The sequence below is a fragment of the Streptopelia decaocto genome (assembly GCF_964273445.1).
Source record: "Streptopelia decaocto genome assembly, chromosome: 8".
NCBI classification, from domain to species: Eukaryota; Metazoa; Chordata; class Aves; order Columbiformes; family Columbidae; genus Streptopelia; species Streptopelia decaocto.
Genome location: NC_138662.1, coordinates 203,699 through 227,937, shown reverse-complemented (window position 1 = coordinate 227,937; position 24,239 = coordinate 203,699). Strand labels below are relative to the sequence as shown.

The 24,239-nt window shown below is 42.7% G+C and overlaps 1 protein-coding gene across 6 annotated transcripts in view; it reads right to left on the bottom strand.

Annotated features, from left to right (window-relative positions):
- The window catches only part of ATG7 (autophagy related 7), a 115,906-nt gene that overhangs the window by 5,306 nt on the left and 86,361 nt on the right, over positions 1-24,239 (bottom strand). The gene's annotated exons all lie outside the window — the stretch shown is intronic.

The following is a 24,239-nucleotide window of genomic DNA, read 5'->3' as shown; positions in this document are numbered from 1 at the left end:
AGGTCTCATAAATAGCAGCATAAAGCTGGAAAGTTATATGAAAATACATACTTTCCTATTGTTTAAAGACATTTTAAAACTACACAGATTTGTTCTGCAGTACAATACTTTGCTATTTGCTCATGTTCAATAAGTGTTTGTAGACTGGGCAAAATGTCAGTATTTTCAGAGGACACTGAGTAATGTGGTATCAGCATGAACACACTGAGGTGAGTGTCCCAAATTCACACCCGTTACCAGGGAGCAGAACGCACGACATGAGGAAAGGCACAGGGACCTGCCAGTACCGCTGGTCAGTGGGGAACAGGGAGAGAATGGATTCTGAATAGGGGCTACAAGCTTTTTCTTCCAGAGAAATGCGGGTGCTCTTAAAAGCCTTGAAATGATTTTTTAGAGGTTTAGCTCCTGGCAAATAGCCTCTTTCCATTGAGCAGGGCTGGCAGCGGCTTGGGATCAGGACTACCAAGGGTACTCAGCTTTGAGCTGGATTTATTAACATCATCATATCAATTTTATAATATATAAAACTTCATATCTGACTTGGAGCATTTCAAACTCATGTAAATTAGCAGCAACACTGCTGGAGTACCATGACAAAACACCATTTCTCCGGCACACAGCACTCAAAGTCCCTCGCTGCAAATGGCCTGACGGAACAGGAGCAGCGTCAGTCCTTTGTCCCTGCACAAAATGAAATTCGGTTCCTTTGTTCCAAAACATAATTTGTGTGTTGGCATAAAGCGCCCCACTAAGTTATTCTCTCATTTTACATCCTGACCACTAAAACAAATCTATGCAAGGAAACACGGAGTGTGAACAGTTACTGAGGCTGTAAGTTCTCCGGGCACCGTTTGCCGTGGACACGGTGTCTGTCACAGCGGGGCTGCGTTCACACTGCCACCGACACACATGCGGTAACATTAGACAAATAAAATATACAAACTACCCCATTTCTGGACAGGCAACAACGAATAGTGACCTATAGCTTTAATAATCCCCTTCAAGACAAAATGAAGTATTTCTGGAATTTGAAAATATTCTGAAAAAAGCTCTTCAGAGCCAACCTCAGAAAACATATAAACCCAAACGTTTCTGTGCAGTGCTGCAAGCTGCGTAAAATGAAAAACTCTGAATGGCAAGACTTTCTCAATTCCTAGAAGCATTGCAAAATGGTGGTGTAAATCCTTATGGAAAATACTGGAGGAACAGTTTGTTTACAAAAGGAAAAAAGTGTTTTCATCCTGCCCTAGATAAGCAGCTTGGAGCTTGCCAAGGCAAACACAATGTCCAGCTCACCAGTCGGGGTCAAGGATGTGGAAAATAAATACAAAACCCAAAATCTTTAAATAGAATTTATGGTATGATTCAAGCTGGCAAAAAGCAAGAAATCCAAAGTTCAGACTGATAGTCCATCTTTGTCTGGCCCACTCTCGTTTTTGCAGATGAAGCCCATAGACTGTAGCCCTCACAAACACACCGCGCTGTCAAAGCAGCACAAGAAATGCTTTTAAAAACACACCGTGAGGCGATTCAAGGGCAGAAGTGAAGGAGGCCAGCGGACAGCCCTGACCCAGCGCGTCGGCCCCCGGCCCGCAGCAGCGCAGCGGCTGCTCCGCTCCCCGCGCACCCGGCGCCGCTCGGGCCCAGCTCGGGGCCGGGGTCGCCCGGCGCCGCTCGGGCCCAGCTCGGGGCCGGGGTCGCCCGGCGCCGCTCGGGCCCAGCTCGGGGCCGGGGTGGCCCAGCGCGCCGGCCGCGCCGGGAGGTGAGAATCCTCTGTGCAGCAGCCAGCTGGGCCAGGGCTCCCGCGAGCTCGTAGCTCTGTGCTCTCCGCGTCCCACAGCGAGGCTGGCGGGGGCCCACAGGCATTGAACCACTGTGCAAACAGCCTGCACTGAGGAGAATTACTTTTAGACATTTGAAAGGTACTCTATTATTTTCCTTCCAGGAGAACAGATTATAAGACAGTTTACACTTCACCTATCAGGGCAGTCACAACCTCAGCATTGTGTGTGGACTCTTATAAGGAACAAAGTAGTAGCACCTTAATAAATGACATGCAGAGGGGAGAGGAAAACACGAAACAAAGACAAAAATTCAATACAAAAGTTAAGAATTGTGTGTTAACCTAATGAAAACAAGCTACGCAATACGTGGAAAAGAAGTTGTGTTAAATGTCGATATTGACACCTAAATTATAATACATCATAGGCTCTTCGTTAAAAGCAATACTCCTTTCCACAGAAAGACATTTAAACTACATAGACTATGACTATGCAACTCTGGAAACTCTGGTTATTATTTCAAAAGAGTGAAACTTTTAAGAATAGAAATAATGAAATACAGAAACCCACTCAAGAAAACATCTAAAACAACTGTCACACCAAGAATCTGATCCCCGGATGGAGCTGTGAGTTTGGAATTTGTTTGCACTGCTCCCCTGGCTGAGCGGAACCCAGCGCAGGCACAGGGAAGGCGGGAGAGCTCACAGCAGAGCCAGCGGCCGGCACAGCCCCCAGACACATCTGCACAGGCTACCTGAACGCGCCTGTTTCTTCACGTACAGGCCTTTATATTCAAACTGCTTTGTAGAGGTTCTTAATTTTCAGGTGCAAATTATGTCTGTTCAGGAAAAGAGAAGAATTCCTGCACCTGTTCTCTTGAAATTACAAGTATTGTTTTCTTGTATAAAAGGAAGAATGGGAAAAAAATCCACCCTGTGAATTAACTGAACTGTTCACAAGTTCCCAGTGACTGATTTTACACAGTTCCAGATTGCACGTTCAAGAACTCCTGCTGCATAGAGAGTTTGGCATTTCCTTCATACTGTGCAATAACACCTGGTACCTGGAATTTAACTTCCATGATAACGTTTCTAAAATCGGTGTTCACTTACTGAAGCAGGTCGTGGCTTTACATCTTAGAATTAACGCATGTAATTCAAATAGATAACTACCATTTATGTTATAAATAACTTGCAAGGCTATAAATGTACCCTTACGGGATTGTTATGTTTCTTGCCAGCATGGGTCTAGCAGGATTTGCCACAAAACGGCCGCCTCATTCTGAGAGACAAACCAAACAAACAACCCCCGCAAATACTATTTTCTACACGCAACTGAGACAAATTTACATACACATGCACCAAAACCCTCTGCTTAGAAAAACCTGGAATAGTTATACTATGCAAGGCACTTTATTTACTGACTTATAAACGCTCCAAATACAGTGAAAAGAGTAAAATTCTGCAGGCAGAGGCAAGGGCTGAAAAGGAGAGGCTGCAAACATCACCCAGCAGAGCTGAGCGTCACCTGGGAACGTACAGCTCCCCACATCGGTTACGGTTCATCCTATCTTTGGCTTTGATTTAGAAATGTACGCTTACTCAGGAAATATAAGCAAATGAAAAACAAATATTCAAGCATATGTTTAACTTTAAAGCAACTCTATTATTTTATAGCTATAAAGTGTGAGCTTCTTGCTAGATACTAGGTTAAACATGTTTTTGTTCTATGCTTTCCCAGAAAGACAGCATATCAGAACGTTTGGCAGCCTGAATTACTTTACAAAATATGTGTGTATGTGTCTAAATATACTTGTCCTAGGAATGAACTAGACATGGCGGCTGCATTGACACGCTGGTGGGACTGGATCAGTATTCTTGGCCCACTGGCAGTATCTTTCAGGAATGGCAACAGAAATGAAACTGCAACTTGAAATTCATTAAATGCGCGCAAGTTCTAACATGCAACATTTTCAGGCTTCACAGTATAGACTGAGGGATAATGACAAAGTTCAGCACCCTCCTTTCATCTCGGATACCTGATGCACAGTGAGCACCGCCCTTCGTCTTACCGAAACCAGAAGCACTTCAAGCGTTTTGCATTATCGACCGTTTCTTCCCCCTCCCCCTTTCTCACATGAAAAAGAGCCATAAACGACCAGCCCGCAGGAGCAGCGCCGTGCGCTGACCGGAGCGCTCAGAGCGCCGTGCGCTGACCGGAGCATTCAGAGCGCCGTGCGCTGACCGGAGCGCTCGGAGCGCCGTGCGCTGACCGGAGCATTCGGAGCGCCGTGCGCTGACCGGAGCATTCGGAGCGCCGTGCGCTGAGCGGAGCGCTCGGAGCGCCGTGCGCTGAGCGGAGCGCTCGGAGCGCCGTGCGCTGACCGGAGCGCTCGGAGCGCCGTGCGCTGCCCGGAGCGCTCGGAGCGCCGTGCGCTGACCGGAGCGCTCAGAGCGCCGTGCGCTGACCGGAGCACTCGGAGCGCCGTGCGCTGAGCGGAGCACTCGGAGCGCCGTGCGCTGACCGGAGCGCTCGGAGCGCCGTGCGCTGCCCGGAGCACTCAGAGCGCCGTGCGCTGAGCGGAGCATTTGCTTTGTGCAGAGTTTGCACGGCGCGGCGCAGGGTGGGGGTTCGGTTACCGCGCGGCTCCTGCACCGCCCGGCGGGACGGAGTTTCTCTGCGGTCCCAGGAACCCGCGCTCACATGCCCTGAAACAAGCACCCGCTCCCCCTGCTCGGCCACACGAGGCTCTAGTTCTGCAGCAGCCTTCGCAGCCTTTCCTGTCTGAATGCTTCACTATCTTGCAATAAAGTTGAACTCATCAACTTTGTACTTTTTTTCAGTGACAGTGTCCCTGGCTGATGCTATTTTCCCTTTGTAGCCTCTCCAAAATTCTGTATTTTCAGCCCATAACCACAGATTCAAAGGTCAAGGTCATGAGACATTTCCTTTTTGATCTCAACCAACAGCAACCATTATTCTTCATGTTCCTCTCGCATGCAGTTCTCTTGAATACACATGTAATACTTCTCACAAAGGGCCTCAATTTTGATACAACAACTGCATAATAGGGTTTTCTTGGTATAAGAATGCTTCAGACACATTTCCTTCCATTGTTTCTAGTTTTATAAGGTGAACAAACAAAGCAGAGAAGCAAGCAAATACAAACCCAGCTTCTCGCCCCCTCCAAAAGCGCCTTGGAACCCAACAGGCCATTCTTTCAGGGCACAACCCTTGAGCTCCTGCAATGACGTGTAGTCAAGAGCATCCTCAGGCTCTTAAAAAGTGAGAACAAACAAGTGTGAAAAGAACCAACCCACCCCCCTGCCCAAGCAGCTTTGACGATTGCCTCCGTCCTGCTTTCTGGGGAATTTTAAACTTCATTTTACTACCACCAAAAGGCAACTATCCAAACAGAACGTGTGTGTGAATGAAGCCACAATTAGTGTAAATACTGTCATAGTGACGATTAGATCTGATACTAAACCTTTGACTGAAATGAAAACATTACAGGAGATAAAAGTATACATTTGAATTCTTCTATCATCTTCCTCCTTTGATGTGTCTAGATTTGACGTTACAAATAAAAATATGTGTAATTCTATACAAATTACATTTCTAAATCCTGCAAAAAATTCACAATGTAGATGAAACACACATTTACTTTCAAGGGTTTCACAGCCTTGCACAGGAAATCTTGATCCTATAAACAAATGGATTTCTCAGAATAAATATCAGCACTTATACATCTTATTCTATGCCATTCCAACCACACGGACCTTATTTGTTTTGCTGTATATCAATAGCTCGCCATGTTTTGCTACATCTGATTAATGCACAGGTGATACACACCTGCTGCCTAGGACCTGTAAATCAGCCTTCAGGTCACGCAGAACCAAACGTTTGATAGTTACTGATTTAAACAGAGCAGCAGTTCAGCTACACAAGCTGCTTGACTGAATGTCAGAAATAAAGTCAACCCAATCAAGAGATGATAACACACGACACTGAGGGTACCCTCAGAGTCCCAGCCTGAGGAACCCCTGGAAATGGGTCTGTCCCTTCCTACCAGAGACAATGAGCTGAGGCTGCTCAGGGCCTTGACCAGCCGAGTTTTCAATAGTTCTGAGGCTTCACAGCCTGTTTAAGAATCCTGCTCCAGTGTTTGACTTGACCTCCAAACATAAGATTAAATCATGGCTTGAAACAAGGATCTTCTTTGTCAGATTAGCCCATACCCATCACATTCCCATTGATACGCCCTGGAAGAAATCTCGCTCTTATTTAAAAACAAACCAACAAACCCGGCTTTTACAAGTAAAAAAGAGGCCCACAGAAATCCTTGAAATTGTACCGACTGATTAAAATGCACAGACCATTTTCAGATTTGACAAAGAACCCCATCCCAATAAAAAGTATCCCTGGAAGGTCACCTAACTCAGACACACCACGTTTCAATCCTGCGCCTACAGTATTTTCTTGTTTAATCAACCACATCCCATCTTTGCAAAGTGTAGCTGTCAAAGACAAACAAAATATGCATTATTCTAAATAATTCTGAAATTAATAATACAGATCCTTTTCAGCTCCATTCCCATTATCAGAAAATAATATTTGGCAGAAAAAAATAACACAGATTTCCCACATGCACTTATGTCATCTTAGATGCACATTTTGTACCCATCTTTGGTAGAAACCTATATCCTTTATTGTACCTGTAAACGACACATAAATAACAGAAAACTTAAAAAGCAATCAAAGTATTAACTTGTTAAAATGTTGCTTTATTCAGTGAGCTCACTAATCTCATCATTGCTTCTCCAGAGATACATGTGGTGTATTCACAACATCCAGAAGTCATAGGGAACTTTCCCTTCTGCTGCAGAAAAAATGCTCTTCATACAGTAAGAAACTACAGTAATTTCTGAAGCCACCTGCTGAAACTAAATGAATATAGGAATATGGCTTCCAGTATTAAATGCATAAATGATACTGCAATAATCAGATTTATTTCACAGTACGTGGTTCGAAAACAGAAAAAAAATGTATTAAAATCTTACATGCTAGTTTTCCTCATTAATTAAATTAAATTAATAATAATTAATAATTAATTCAAATTCTACATATAACTTTTCCCACTCTGTTTATCAAGTAGGATAAAAATAAAAATTCCCCAGAAAACTGCAAGCATTGGTATAAAAGCACAACGAGCAAAATATTTCGATATTAAAGGTACAGATGTTCTAGAAAGAGATCAGGTTGATGGGTTAGCTCTGCTAAACCCCTGTTGTTTCAAATGAACAGAACATTAACAAAAGCGAGCACGAGGTGCTCACAGCGTCTGCTGCGCCCGCACGGCACCTCCATGTCGAGCTAACGGAGCAGCCTCGAGCCCGCCAAAAAACCTCGGCAGCGACTCAGGAAGCTGCTCGAAACTACACGGCCAGCCCAGAGTCAGCTGAAAGCTTACAGGAGTGCCAGATTTAGTGTTCTGACCCTCGTATGAATACAGAAACAACTGAACAGACAAGAATTTTGACAGAGGTGTTGTGCTAGGAGGGCCTTGCCTGATTCTTAGGATTCTGTAACCCTTTGCAAAATCGGTTTTGATTTTCTGACCACATAATTTCAACACTTGTTGGACCACCAGATCATTGGTGAACACTCGTGTCCTAGCTACCCAATCTCCTTATTTAACACTGATTTTCCCTTTCTTTACCTGTCCTGTCAAACCTGGTATAACACAGGAGTACCCCACTTGGTCCTGGTTGTTTTTCCATTCCCAGGACGCAGTCAGGAAGCCACGTTTTCACGGTCACGAAGCCACGTTTTCGCGGTCACAAAGCCACGTTTTCACAGTCACGAAGCCACATTTTCACAGTCACGAAGCCACGTTTTCACAGTCACGAAGCCACTTTTTCACGGTCACGAAGCCACGTTTTCACAGTCAGGAAGCCATGTTTCCACGGTCACGAAGCCACGTTTTCGCGGTCACGAAGCCACGTTTTCACGGTCACGAAGCCACGTTTTCACGGTCACGAAGCCACGTTTTCAGGGTCACGAAGCCACGTTTTCGCGGTCACGAAGCCACGTTTTCGGCAGCTCCTGCGGCAGGACAGCCCCGTTAAGCCCGTTAAGCCCGTTTCAGCCCGAGGGCTCAGGGCTGGGCCAGGCCAAGTCATTTGTTTCTTGGAGCACAGCAGATCCCATCTCCACCAATTCAAAGTCAATCCCACCCTCTTGCAGTTCATTATTGGGCAGCCAGCGCTCTGAGCAAGAAGAGAACCGAACGCAGGTCTCCCATGGCCTCTGTCCGTCCAGCCTCTCACGGCGGTGTGCTGGGGGCGCCCAGCCGAGCGCGGCCTGCTCTGCTCCGTGCTGCTGCACATGTGCCGCAGCAAGGGCTTCCCAGCGCCGACAAGCCGAGCAGCTTGTTTTGGCTCAGAAAGCCCTTTTCCCCCCATATGGGGTTACTTTGATCTTTTTGCCTATTTTATGATTGCAATTAAACTGAGTTTATGGAATTAACAGGGATCACAGAAAGAAGATGTCAATCCAACTGCGAACGACAGAGTGAGAAGCGACTTTGGAAAGTCTGATTGCAGCGCAGGAGAAAAAGTCAGTATGTTTTCAAACAGGAGTGTAAACCAAGGCTGTTAAAGTAATTTTCCATAAAATTAATCTGAAAAGAAGCAACAGACCTCCTGCACTATGAAAACATAGTTTACTTCTTTGTGGCACTAAATTTACATTATCTTAAACATCCCTTTTCTTTCACTTCATCACCTCCTCCCGGCAAAGAAAGACCTGGGATATATTTATGAGGTTGTTCTACATAATTTTGAACAATGAAGGAACATTTGTGTGTGATTCTCAGCAGCGATGTGAGGCTACAACAGTGTTAACCGAGACATCAGCCCAGCAGGGGCTGCGCTCGTCCCTTGTGCCACCAGGAGCTGGTGACAGCGGCACTTCCACAATATGCTGAGAGTGACAACAGCCTGTTCAGACAACGTTAAAAACCAAGGACATACTCAGTTATAACTATCTAAGATCATATTGCACTTCAAAAAATGTCTGGTTTTCAGTAGTGAGTAATTCATTTTATGCAGTTTATAAAGCTCTTCAATTCCCTACAGAACTGATAACAAACAGAAATTAAAAGGAACAGGTGATTATAAATATGGCATAGGGGAAAACTGACCACTTAGTATAAAGCAAAACACAGAAGGTAATCTATCAATTATTGAAACATTAAGCTACTGTTTGAAATTCCTCTTTTTAAACTGAAAAAAAAAAATCTGAGAAGCACTCTCATAATGTTAATTTAAATGTTCAGGTCTGTAGCCAATGAAACTTGGCATAGCCAACCTTTATAAATTATTTCTGATATAAGCAGAATAAACTGGTTTAGAATTGTGATTTTGAGATGTCAGTGCTCTGCCAGTGAACTCTTCACATAAGACAAGCTTTGAAAAAAAAAGAAGAATCTCCCTAGTCCATATATTTCACCTAAATGAACAATTGTCTTTAAAAAAACAATTCTTTCTTTCTAGAAGACAAGACATCAATTCAATAACTCCCTCCAGTACTCTATCCAACAGTGAAGTACAGGAAAAAAACGCTCATGAAAATACAATTTAAAATTTATTTTGGTCAACTTTGATTTAAACTAGCTCGTAGAATTGAAGATAAAGGATTATCAACAAATTCAGAGAGTAAATAGCAGGTAAAGTTCACCACATTAGATACTTCTGTATCTTCTTAGTAAAGTGTGTCCTCTCTCTGTTCACGGCATCAGGTAACGGGCTCCTCGGAGGAGCACGTACAGAAAGACAAAAAGGCAACGGGCACGAGAGGCAAGAAGAGAAATTCAGTCTGGACATAAAGAAGATTGGTGAGGAGACAGTGGTGAGGGGACAAGCTGCCCACAGGTCAGCCCTGCACCGAGGAAGATGCTGGACGTGAGAGCTCCAGAGCTCCCTTCCAGCCTCAATTTCCTTGAATTCTGTAAAGTATTGAGTAACTGGTACTTTGGTGCTGGAACTCAAGTTGTATCAACATTATTACGTCACCCAGATGACTTTTAGTTATATTCATCATGAACAATTAAATCCTCCAGTGGGGTTAGTATCTGAACTGAGCCTTATGTAAAGGCTCATTTGTTGGCAGGGGCAAGAGGACACTACGGGAACGCGGGGACAGCGTGACACGTGCTCCTCTGCCTGCACCACGGCCAAGTGCCATCCCCAGCGGAAAAATCTAGGCAGCCAAGTTTTAGCCAAATACATGCTTTATAATTATTCTTCTGAAAGTCAGGGAACTGTTTTCTAGTTCAAAATGTTTCTGAAAGACTAAATGATTAGCTCCCAGAGACTGACGGAGTAATTTCCTGCTAATCCGATATCTAAATATTGTTGCTCTGGGTGACTTTGGTGATGTAAGGAAACTTGTATATTCCTTTGTCTTTGTAGCAATATAGCTCAACTAAAATTTCAACAATAAAAAAAGTGCCATCATGTTAACCAACCATACGGAGGGATTGAAAAAACCCCAACATCAGCAATGATATCTCAGGTTTGGATCCATTCACTTCATTTTCTACGGCAGTTTCTTTGAAGAGCGTCCATTACTTTAAACCCATTAGCTTCAGAAAATGTCTCTAGTTACCAAATAAACATGTGACAGATAGGAGAGCAGCAAAGCTAAAGGAAAAGGCTGTATGTGCCCGGCTGTCAGCGACCCCAGCACAGAAACGGCTCTTCAGCCGCCTCGGGACAGCACAACCTGATCCCCCTGGAAGCCAAACGCTCAGAGCCAGCAGAGCGGCCAGTCCCACGGCTCTGAAAACTCACCACTAACCTGCTCCCACTGCGATCACACTGTTCTGCACGATAAACCTCACCTTGTTTCTCTCAGAGTCTTTGTTAGTGATTTCCCTGCTCCTTGTCTGAAAATGCAATTCATAGCAAAAAGGTGCCTGCGACATCAGTTCCCTTTGCAGCCTGTGGACATCACCTGAGAGCCTCCACGCTAAAGCAAAGTTCTGATGACAGCAAAACTGGTGTGGTCATGAATAAACATCACTGGGTTTTCTTACTTTGTTTTCATACAAAGCAAAGCTCATTTTTTTTTGGCTGTGTAAGTAATGGTAATCGGAAGAACCAGAAAAATCCAAAGACTTGAAGAGTTTTTATTTATGCAAAGACTAAGGTGTTCCTTGAAAAGTTACAGTTCTCGAGTAAACTCTAAACTGAAGAGAACGTGAACAGCTAAAATATTTTTGCACAAACTGAAAACCTCCTTTACCAGTTGGGAACAAGCTGGAACTCGCACGGGGCCCTGCAGGCACTGGCAAACGTCTTCATTGTCGGGAGCAGACCAAGTCTGTTCAGTCGTGTCTGCTGAAGTGGGAAGGGGATTACAGCACATCTGTGCAGCCTGTTTCCACACGGCTCCTTCAGCTCTCGAAGCTCCTTTTTAAACCACTTAACCCCACACGGGCGCCATCCCACAGGCTGCCCGTGCACCTGGCGAGGGGACAAGTGATCTTGTCATAGACGCTCACAATCAAAGGAACAACCTCCGAGTCCTTCCTCATGTGCAGGGACAACACACACTCATGTCTGGGAGGAATTTTGTAAGAGTCTAAGTATGGCTCAGTGAAATTTCCACACAAGCACAATCAAAGTTGCGGTGCCCTTTTGAGGACAGCAATAACCTCTTTAAAACAGACAGGGAACCACAGCACGGCAAGGAGAACGGGCAGCAGCTCACACTGGGAGAGGAATTCAAATCGGTTTCTTCCTTTCCAAAGGATGGGGTGGGTTAACCCCGCATCCTTCCCAAGATACTCTAGCAAGTTTTTTAATCCCTGCTCCAAAATGGACAAAAGCTATGCACCCACAGAACATGTTGCATGACACAAAAACCTATTTAGAACCAGCATTGAGGTGGATCTCATGTAAATGAACTACACAAGGAGTAAGGGCAGCTTTGTGCACTACGAACACCCAAACACGGTTTTCCTGCCTTAGCAGTGGCACCTCGATTTTCAACACACACCCTCTCCTTATCCTACACTGCATTACTGGAAGAAAAAGAGTTTTAAGGTGCATCTATACACTGCTTACGAAGTTATATGTGAAGTGCCCTCTCTGCAGAGAGCAGCTTCACAGTGACCTTTGCAATGTGGGTCAGTCTTGCCCCACAAGACGCTATTAAGGTTCAGACAACCAGCAAAATATGATACAAATCCATATACAAATCAGCATACAAATCTTACAGCATTTGGATCTGTGTGTCTCATGCAGGGTGTGGCGTGGCCCGCAGAGCCCAAAGGGACATTGGTCCTGTTGTGTGCAGGAGGAGCCTGTGTGGAACCAGGGGGAAATGGTCCATTTGTATGGGAATATATGCTCTTCCCTTCAGCTTGATTTTGCATTCCAGGCAATTTTCAGCCTTGCAGGTGAGAAAGTTATAATGTCAGGTGGCAGCTTAAGTTATTTTTATGTATTTTAACAAATTCTGAATTAATGTATACAAAAAAAATTTAATACATAGTTTAAACTTATTTTAAATTCCAAACCTTCAGAACAGAAAACTATGGCTAGGCTTCATGTCCCATGAAAGAACTGAGTAAGATTTGGTTTTAACAAGGAAAAAACCTCAAAAGATCAGGTTCAATCAAAGGAATGATATCTCTCCCTTGATGTCTCCAAACTGCAGTCAAGTTCTGATCTGGGGCAGTGATAACACCAGTGATATTCGCTTAGAAACAATTGCTGTTTGCTTTATTTAGGGCAGCCAATCAAAAAGGGATTTATCTCTAGACTAGTACTTTTCCCACACCAAGGAAAAATGAAATTCAGATGGAGACTGAGTTCAAAACTGGGCAGACGTACCACATGATTTGATTTATGGGAAATTTTTTAAAATTATGGAATTAAAGTTAACAAGAAGAAAGAAGTCAATAAACAACAAATCATTCAAAAGGCAGAACAAGTTCGAAGCTATTCCAGTCTTAAAAGTTCATGCACAAAGATTAGAAGCACCATAAAACCTTATAGGAAATGACACAGTGAGTCGAGGTTTATTAAAAGACCATGGGGAATGGGATAATTATTGTATTTCCACATGCTTGTGAACTGGACTCAAGGAATATTAGATGAGTAGGGCAATGCAGCAAAGGTGATGTAGTTCCATTCCTTGACTTATACGGTATGGTATGCTTACATTAACAACGGTAATCTTTTGTTCCTTTGGGAAAATGGTGGTGTCATCTTGATTTACTAATCCACACCAGAAAGGCAAATTAGATGCATCTCAAGAAAGGGCAGCACCTGAACTGATGAAAACAAGCCGCAATGAGACTGAAGAACAAAACCATTTAGGTTGTCTGATTATTGCTGATGGCTCTATGCAAAATTAGTTAAAGGGGATTTATTAGAATTGTTTCATAGAAACTGAGATAAAAAAGGTGTTGACTGGGGTTCTAATATCACTACAGAGTAGGAGCATTTTGCAGTAAAAGAAACGTCAGAGAGGTGACAGCAGTGATGAGAGTCCGCAGGAAGTTACATGTCAAGTTAAATGGTTTTTGAGACAGCTGGAAGTTAGGTCACAAGATGTGTGGATGGGGGGACAACACCAAGTGTACGGTGACTGCTCATATAAAGGACAAAGAGGCGCCAGAATTAAAACAAAAATCCTTAAGCCAAAACCTAAGAAAGACAGCGGAGAAAGGAGACATGGTCTGCAGGGACAATGCCCGTGGGACTCAGCAGAAGAGAGAACCCCAGAGATGAAAACACATTGCAAAGACACCAGTGGCACACAAAGATACTCCTGAGATCAGTATTGATGGTACTTTTGCCTGAAGCATTAAGTTTTTCTTTGGAAGTGTCCCAACAGTGATCCAGCCAAACTTTCTTAATACATGTGAAATAGAAGAGATTTTTTCTGAACTCTAAGCAGCAGATGTCACAGCACAGGTGTCTCCTGACAGCTCTGTTCACAGCCACCCTGTTTGTCTGAAGGGTGGCCCGGGGCTGGTCACCCCGGGCAGCGCGGGCCCGGCTGGCGAGCAGGGACGGAGCTGCCACCGTGAGCAGCGACCCGTGTCCCAGCGGCTGCACAAAGGAACCGCAGCCTCCTCCCGAACCAAGCGCTGTGGCTGCTTTGGCCCCAGGCTGCATATTAGAAATGATAACAGAAGTTCTTTCATACTCAAAGCAAGACAGTTCGATTGCCAGTGTCAACACGACGCTGATGGCGACGGGAGTGGGGCTGGGACTGGTTAACGCCAGACAAGAGGGAACAGAACTTTTCTCCCCAGTGGAAGCCTGGACTTATCCCACCATATTTTTTACCCTGTGTTGACCAGACTCAGAATTGTTGCTCTGGCAGTAAGTACAAATCAAATTCTTTATAATTGTTCTTACAACATAAAGATGAAGAAATGTCCCTGGAAACAATTCTGTGTCTTTGACATACACTCAATGCTTATTTAATCAGTTAATCAGTGTTTCCTTTTCAGGGACAGACAGACGTACAACTGCAAGAGACTGTAGTGGCTCATCACAGTAACTAAGAATAGACAAATTATACCCAAATAAGACTTTTCAAATATAATAATTAAAATCATGACCGAGATGCACCAAAGTGTTCACCAACAGCCAGAATGGAAACTCTAAGCAGTAACTTCTTGAATCTTGAAGAATTATTCCACCAGAAAAGAAGAAATATTTATAATTGGAGACACTATGAGGTCTGTAGAGAGTGTGTTTCAGGAATTTGCAGAATTCAAAGGCAGTTCATAAGACTGCAAGGTCACTTGGAATTTTTAAATGTTTTGACTTGTGCTGTCATTTTTTTTTTTATGAACAGAAAATGCTCTAAGGAACATTGTCAAAATATCCTCAAGAAAAATCCTGGTAAAATTCCATTTAAAATTTTGTATTGTACATTTACATGACGTGCATACACTTACTGAATATGGCAGAAATTGTCTGTCATAGTAAAAACCCTGAACCAAGACTCTGAATGCAAAAACAATGAGGTAGCTTGATGATCCCTTTAAGATGCTACATAGCAAGCAGTAACCTTAAATTTTATTTTAGTTTATGTACAGTAAGCTTTCACGTACTTCATTTATAATCTCTTTTTTGGCCATTTCAATTATTTTATTCCCTAGTGATTCTCCTTTCTGCACATCTGTTTCTTCCCACACGTGCCCCGAGGCGGACCAGCCGTCTTCACAGCCCAATGACATTCCCTTCTCTGGCTCAGAGGGAACCATTGTTTGTTTGTTTGTTGAGCTAGAAAGAAGCCAGCCATCGGAAAGCAGAAACCCTCACCTGTCATCTGGGATGATAAGAACATTCTTCTCACAAAGATCTGTATACTCTGACTTTGAAATACAAGAAAATAAACTTGTCTGCTACAGGTTATTGAGTCTGTCTTAATTATCTCTACTAACATTACGCCTTCTCCTAAACTTTTTGTAACAAAAAGGTAACTACTGAAGTTCTGTCATGCAAATAGTTTTCAACCAACTATATGGAGGTATCTGAAAAAACAGGAACGTCCTTAAATCCTGACTATGACTTCTAACAGTAAGATGGTACCACCCGAGATGCAGTAACAAGCTTTAAGGTCAGCCTTGGTTAGCACAGCCTAACATTAAGCTGCAGGTTGGGTTCATGTTCCATGTTACTGCAAATACGAGACAGTCCTCAAAAGCCACCGTCCTCCTCCCCTCTTGCGCCCCATATCTGGTGATCAGGGAACTACACGTGAACTGTCAGCAGAAAGGAAAATTATTAAAATTGGCATTACATGTAACATTTTGTTCAGTGCTCATTGGTATTAAGTAACTACGTTACAGAAGCACTGCAGGACTCTGGTCATGTTGTCGTCATTTGCTAAGACACGTTCAAGCTGATCAGAAATCTGTTTGTTGAGCTCTGGCGCAGTCCAGGCCCTGGGTCCTGCCCATGGGTGGGCCCAGCGCACCCCCTTTGCTGCCCATCCTCCCGCAAACAGAATATTCTGCCCTATGTATCCATACATCTCTTCATACAAAGTATTTCGAGTAGAGTATCAACCGAAGTGTCAGCTATCTGTGATTTCAAGCCATGATTCTTAAATGGATAATCTTTTACAAATAGCGTATATTAACTGAGTTGCAAACAGTAACACGAAGAAGCAAAAATAATTACGTTCTAAATCATTGCAACTAAAATCCTGGAGCATGGCCTGGAATAGTGCGGGAAAATTATGTTTAAACTAGAAAATGATAAATAGCTATAGCTGCAATCCATTGATCCAGGAGAGGCAGCGGGACACAGGAAGGGGTGGGAGAGGCAGAGAATTTGGAAGGAGGAAGTTAATAAAGAGCTCTATTTTTAGGTAGGTTTTTTCATCTCAAATTTTTCAGCAAATGTATCACAGCCAATAGTTTTAAGACAAATGAAAAGTACCCAAAGCCATCTGGAATATGATAAGCATCCCGTTATCAACAACAAAATGGTTTTCACAAAATCATCCACCTCTTTCCATCAAATCAAACCATCTTTGAGCTCCCGTTCCTCACTTAGGCCTGACTGCTGCATTCCCTCCTGTCACGTGATAAACTGGAGCTCAGGCGGCGCCCAGGCTGGGCAGAGCTCAGCCCTGACGAGCTCTCCGCTCGACCACCCACCGCGGAGCGATGGCCAACACAGCTACTGGTGAACCTGCGCCCTGAAACCGCTCGGGAAAGTGACCCCCTTTGAAGAACAAAAACCCAACACGACCTAACAACAGTTCCTGAAAGAAAAAAAAGGGAAATGGAAAGGACTGGATGACAGTGAAGCTATGGAGGAACTCTACTATTCAGTCTCAGAGCAAATGATTTGGTTTCAGCCAGCCTCAATTTTATGGCTTTTCTTTCGCACGCAAATGTTGTATGTCAAAAAATCCTCTTGCTTTCCCAGCTGCATCAGTGCATCTATATACAACATATCACCTCCTCTACAAACCTCGCTGTGCTCATTCCCTCGACTGCCACAGCTACATCACCACTGGTGAACTGGGCCACATCACAAACTCAAGACTGAGAATCACTGCAACGACTTAAAAAGACAGAAACAATTGATAATTTGGACAACTGGAACACCAAAAGAGTTTCCTTGCTAAGTGCCAGCTGCGAGAACTTGATGGCTTAACAAGACGTCTCATGAGAAACAACAAGTTCAGCATCGGGCTTCCCGCCTCAAGCAACCCAAGACTCGCTGACCCAACTGCCCGGCCCTTCAGGTACTTGTTTTTGTCTTTCAGACAAACTATCACGCATGACCCTCCTGTTCAAGAGATTAAATCAGAACGTGGCTCCTGGTGACTAGGAACTGAATGCTGCTGTCTTTGAAGTCAGTTGGAATTTTGCCATTTATTCAAATGATGAAGGATCGGATCCCATAGTGTTTGTTCAGCAGTTTTGGAAGAATGCCAGTCTTCATAAAAATCAATTAAAACACATTTTAAAGACATGGCCAATCCAAATATTCTTTTCAGACTCACGGACTCACCTCAGTACTTGGCGTAACTTTGCAGCTGAAATGCCCGACGCTCCCTGGCAGAGGGAACACAGCTCTGCAACATGTTCTCAGACCTCATCACACCATCTTCTTGCTAATGCAAGCAGCTCAACCAGAAGCTTGTAAAGACTTAGCAGGACTGAAATGCTATTCGCGTTTTGTTTCTCATCTTCACTAATGAAATGATATCTCAGATAAATTGGGCATATCAAGATCTTAACCCTACTCTTGGAAGAAGCTCATGAACTTACCAAGGTTTTCCCCTCGAGACACCAAATATTCCATGCTGAGATATCAACAATATAGGTATGTTAAAATTTCTACATAATTTTGGAATGTATTTTTATGTCTACTTCTAACAATGCTATGTATATGCATATTTTAATTGGTTTTAAAAGTTGAATATATCTATTATAAAAAATCATACTACAGTTTTTGTGGGGAGCAAAAGAACTTCTGGTTTTAATTACTGTATCACAATTAAATTACCTAATGTACATAAGATCTGCAAGGTCTTGGAAACAATAGTGGGTGGTGTTTCCTGGAATAGGGTGATATGTCTCATAACTGGGAAGAAACACACACCACCTCATTTTAATGTTAAGTCACACAATTCAATTCACACCGTCAGGCAAGAATTAAGAACAGGAAACAGAGAGACGTCTTGTCAGGGTAACTATTCAGAGATTGGGAAAGTTAATTTACTCGCCCGAGGCAAATACTTAAAAGTATAATAGCTGAAGTCAATTATATTTGTTTCTACTTTGTATCTCTTGCTAGGTTAAGCAAGACCACGGAAAACACACAGAACTGATTTTGACACCGGTTTTAAGATTTACAGTTTTCAAGACTACACAACACAATGCTGAAAATTAGTTTAGAAAATAAAGCTCTTTCACCATTTTTCTTGGATATAAAATTTACAGTACAAACATTAATGTGTGCGTACGTACTGCACTTCAGTACACAAATTGAGTACCAAATGCAAAACTTCCGAGTAAACTGAAAGTCATTTCATACTGAGACACAAAAAACCTAAAGTACTAGGACACAATATCCCCACTTCTCTTACTGTCTGGTGTATGATTTTAAATACTACAGCTTAAACAAGTCTTTCATAGGCCACACCCACTCGGATTTTTTAAAGCTTCATTCCCAGTTAATCCAGAAAAAGTAATCTAATTGATATTCTATTTCCAGCAGGCGTAGCTAGAACCAATTTTCAATTATTAATATTGTAAGACTCTGAAAGGGAAACTCAAAAATGTCCCCAAAGCATTCATGAATTCAACAGATTGTTTAGCGCTGCGTGACACCACACGAAACTTAAAAACAATGTCGTACCTCAGTAACTTCAGAGGGTAAATCTAAATGGTCACAGCTGCAATCCCTGCACTAATTAGCACCGTTAATTCAGAGAGCACAGCTCATCCGGTGCACTAGGACCGTCCCCTTTCACAACACTCAGAAGGGTATATTACAGACTGTTGCAGTTCTTACTGCAGCTGTAGATATTAAATTATGAATTTTATCAGTTTCTCAACACAGCTTAATATTTATTTGTTTTGACTTCTCCTGCACACGATTTGTGCAAAAAGCAGGCTATGTGGACCACAATGGAGCTTGTGAAATGATGCAATACTGAGTTCACCACAATGGTCGTCTTTCAGTCAAGACACTTCTCTTAGTTTATCTTAAAAATCACAAAAAGTGAGTCAGTTTTCAAACTGATCAAGGAAGGCCTGAACCTTATTACTTTATATCCAAGTCAACAGCAGAACTTCCTTTGGCTTCATTGTAAGATTTTCAATGGGTGAAAAACTGGTTTTGCATGGTTATTATTAAACGTGGTTTCAAGAGAGTTTACACTTGTTCAACAGTTATAAGCCGCATTCTGTCTAAGGACAGAGCAGCAACACGTGAACAAGCTGCCTAAATCCAGCAATGTTGTCTAGCACAATTATTTTGAAGGTAGATTTTTGCAAACCCTGGGTTTATGGTGGGTAGTTACTAACTTACATAACAATTGATGACAAGCATGAAGAGAAGGGCCACAGTCAGCTCTGCTTCCAGAGACCGAGGTGCTGGGCAGACCGACCATGTCCCACAGAGGCCTCCGTTTGACGCATCATATATTCTATATTAATGAGTAAATGCAAGAATTATAAGAATTCTCTGTCTTCTTATAGCAGTAGAAACCACTAGAACTGTGAGCATAAATTACCTCTTCCAAAAGGAAGACAGACACGGGAATAACATTGTCTAGTAGGACATTCTGTTAAAAAAAAAGAATTGTATGAGCAATTAGTTTGCAAAATTATTTGTGCTGACAAAACAGAACGAGCACCTTTGCTACAGGGTGAAGCAGCAGGTCTGTCAGCGCAGAGAGCTCTGAAACTCATCACGCTGAACCGCAGAAAAAAGGAGCTTTTTAATTTTGCATGTGTCAGCACAGGTCCCCAGTTCAGAAGCAGCCTCCATTAGTAACTATGTAGATGATAACACTTCTAATATCATGTCCAATATTTAAAAGAACAACCAAGTCAGAAAGTTTCTGAATGTTCAGCTTTCTGCAAAAATAGCTTGTTTCTAGTGTAGCAAACCGCTTACTCTTCCACGCCATCAACTCCATTCAAATCCATGAAATGAAAAGTTTGCAAGAAATTTTTATAAAAATGATATTAACAAATTTAATTAAGCCATACAATGGATGGCAACTCTTCTTAGCCACGCTAACGCGCAACCATGGCTGAACAGTTGGGCTCAGTAAGAAATTTCAGTGTAGTTCAAATGCGGTGAAAACTTTCAGAAGTGCAGGCTCGGCAAAATCCGAGCGCACAAGGACAGATCTCTGCGTGACAGACAACGCCTCCGTGTTCTCTCCAGGGATTATCAGACTTTTACTTAAGATTAGAGAAAAACACTTAGTTGGGGACACCTGGAGGTCATTTGCTGCGACTGCCCAGCGAGCGGGGCCAACGACACCTCCCAGGTCTCATTTTCTCTTGGGGTCTCATTTACTGAAATGTCACAAAAATAGTTTGCAAGAACTGTCAAGGAAACTCCTCCCATTTTAAACCTTCAGCAATGTCACTGGCTCCACTCCCTAAAGAATTACTCCAGCTCTTAAGGAGCCGGTTGCAAGCTCTGTAACTTCTTTTGACACATCAAGAAACAAATCAAGGCTGAAGGAACATTTACCTCTTGCATACGAGTATCCAGCTCCTCGATGTCAGCTGTAAAATCACAGGCACTTGGTAGGTTCATCAGATTGAGTACTTTACTACTGCACAATTAAATAATGTATGTGTAAACTAGCAGTAAGAAACGACTGACTTCGTGTCCCATTGCTTAAATTCACCCTTTTGCCTTCCCACATTTGACAGCATTGCACATCTAGAAAGACAGAAATTTTGTGTTCCAAGTGTAGTGTCCTTATTAGGTTTGGGGGGATTATTTTTTAAAAACTTTTAAATTAGATACAGGTGTGAAAGTGTGGAACACAATCACTTTTAAACCCAAACCTACTGCCCGGGATTCTATGAGAAGTTCTCTTAGACTGAAGATGAAGAGCTCTCTGTTTGCACCGGAACGCTTCACCGCGTTCTTGCTGAACAGACACCAATCACGACCACTGCTCTGTGAAACTACAAATTGATATGGCTCAAAGGCTTTTCTTCACACCAACAGAATAGTTGTTGTTCAGCTTCATACAAATGAAGCCTGTATCACTTAGAGGCAGAGCTGGGTTGCAACGTGCCCCTTTTCTTTAAATTAGAAACCAGATTTCAATACCTATTCAAAGATGTGACTTCCCCATAAACAATAGCATAACAAACACTATAGTAAATCAAGCAATGGACAGGTATAATCTTACTTTTCTGACTACAATGAAAAATTCAGTGAAAACAAACAGTTAAGAGGTTGTTTTATTTAACTGAGACCAAGTCCAAACAAGTATAGACACTCTCCAAGCAGGAAAAAGAGTATCTGTAAAAGACATCTGATTTTTCCTCCAAATATTAAAATAACCAACACATTTCATGAGGAACATCCCCCAAAAGACAACTTGCACACAGTAAACTACTATCTTCTGGTGGATAAATATTTTTCTATTTAAGACAGTTAAAACAAAGCCTGAAAGCATTAATACTGCCAAAATTCAGCACCTAATAAGCCTTTTCAAAGAAGGCTTAACCTCTTAATTTTCAAAACACTACGTGCAATAGAGGCTTGAGTTTCCATCTGCAAATAAGTTCTAATATACTAGATTTTGCTCAGCATCTCCTATACTCAGAGGTTTGCATTAGCGAACAGGCAGAGAAGCCTGGATGCAAAAAACCCCCAGCCCCTCCAAGAAAGACCCCCCATTCTGTACGGCGTTCACAAGGGTCACGGCCACCGTTCCGATCCACAGGCTGTTGGCCAATTGACTACCGAGCCACCGCAGAGCAGAACCAGCCGTGCCCGCGGCCTGGCGGTCAGCGCGGCGCCGAGGGGCCCGCGGAGGGGGGGCAGCGCGGCGGCGCCTGCGCTCGGCCCGCGGAGCGCTGCCACACAGCGGCTGCAGTTGCTGTGACTTCAGTGCAAGGACGTTTGCTGCCCAGTTTTATGTCTTCACTTGGCTCATTTTCTTCAGTTGCTTTCTTGTGACTCTCATGCACCCACGGAAACAAAGACAAGCAAGGGCTACTGTTCTGTTAAAGAGCTGGAAGACATCTGTGAAGGCAGAAACTCCTGAAATTCAAGCCAAATCCCTCCTCTCTTTTTGTCTTATTCAAATATTTGATGAATAATAACACCAGAACTCAGAAAATGCCAAGTCCCTTGTATCAGCCAGCTACTCAGAGGGCAAGATAACCTGCTTCTTCCAGGCTTAGTTTATTGGTCTAACATTTCCAAAGACTCACAATGCATTGTTTAAATCATGATAGAACACTGGATAAACATGAAACGTACCAGTTTGGCTGATGCATTAACAACAAAACCTCCCTTCAAGTAACAGCAGCAAACCCGTCACACGCAGCTCTGCTGGCAGCACGTGGTGCGGCTCCGCACACACGAAGCCACCGTCCAAATTTGCACTTAGCGTTATTTTTATCCCACGGTTCGAATATCTGAAGATGAGTATTTTAATACGTTGGAATGAAATTTGACCGTTACACAGAGGAAAAAAATAAATTTAAGCCACTTCCAATGCAACTTTGATATTTTCATCTTTTAAATCCCTTCCTTAGCAACAAAACATAACAAAGTGTAAATACAAAGTTAATTTATTACCTACATCTCCCTTGCTTAAGTTTCTTCTTTTCCCTCCTCGCCAGCCAAATGCCACAGAGCTCCACAAGAAGCAGCATCAGCCGGTGGCCCAAAGCAGCCGCGGGGCTCCCGTTTGCTGAAGGCACAACGTTTCTTACTTGTCTCCTCCTCTGAGGGGAACGGGAGGACACGGTTACACCTGACACACAAGCGCTGAAGCGCTAAGTGTAAGACAACGGAGTTAGGAATCAAATTTTTTAATACCTGCACACTTGTTTACTAAGCTTATTTTCCCAAGAGAAGTTACTGAAGAGAGCTGGGGAAAGTCTGCCGCATAAGCCAGAGCTTTCAAGAAGTGAATATGTGAATTCCCGTCAAAATTCAATTATGTTAATTACAAACTAATTTATAACCTGAAGATGCTGATTGGTATTGAGTAACTTCAAGGAGTTTAAGATCTCGGGGAAGATCACCGCATATGAAAATCCTGATAGATATTGAGAAACACCCCAGAGGCTTCACCTCTCGAATTAATCTTTCATCTCCCAAAACACATGATAGTACAATAAGCATCATATAAATACTTCTGATGTAATGTACTCCAATTCCCTTCTCATTTCAACGGAGCAAATCACATGGAGCTATATTTTGTGAGGATATCTGAAACACAGCTCTTAAAATGGGATAACAACTGCAGAGTAAAGACACCAACTGTAACGTATGACATAAATCAGGAACACCACTAAATAATGTTAAATTCTAATTTAAACGTTTGGATGTTAATACAAATACCCATATTAAATACAAATAACATGAAGAAGGAAACCCAGTCTGCACTATGGAGAGAACTGCAGGAAGAAATTACCATCACGGTCATGGAAAGACGACGACTTTATTATCAATGCATCACACCAGGAAAGCGTGAACCAACGTTCATTAGATAGTCACGGTCCCTCAGGAATTCCTTGTAAGAGAAAAGGTCTGGTGGTAGAAGTCTTTGTGCAAAAGACCCTCCAAAACCACATCATATTTGCACAGGATTGACCTGAACATAACAACCCCTGCTATCTCCTAAAATGATAGACTGACATACACATTGGAGAATGAAAATGAACCAAAATATAGTTTAATTCACCATGAATTTTCTCTGATGTTATTGTCAGAATGTAACTGCCCGTGTCAAATCAAGTACATATGCATTTATAATCAGACACAGAAAACACAGAAATACTGAAATAGAGGCTAAATAAGCTCATGGGAAAAATACATCTCTTTTTGCTAGACCACAGAAATAAATGTTTAAAGAATGCATTCCTAGCTAAGAATATGCAGTGTTAATGTCAGCAGCTTTGTTTTGTAAATAGAACTGTCACAGAGGAAATAAAAATCCACATTCAGTTTTTAACAGATTTTGCTTGCTTTCCAGCCTCCCCCCCGCTCTCCCCATCAGCACATCATCTCATAGCACTAGAAATCGAAACCAATGTGTCTCAGTTATTGTGTGAAGGTGGTCAGGCAAATACCCGATTAACATATCTTTAACTGTATCCTGTGGGTAAAATAATTGGGGGAGAAATAAAAAATAAAAAGGAAGAGTTGATTTGAGCCTTGCAGCAGTGAA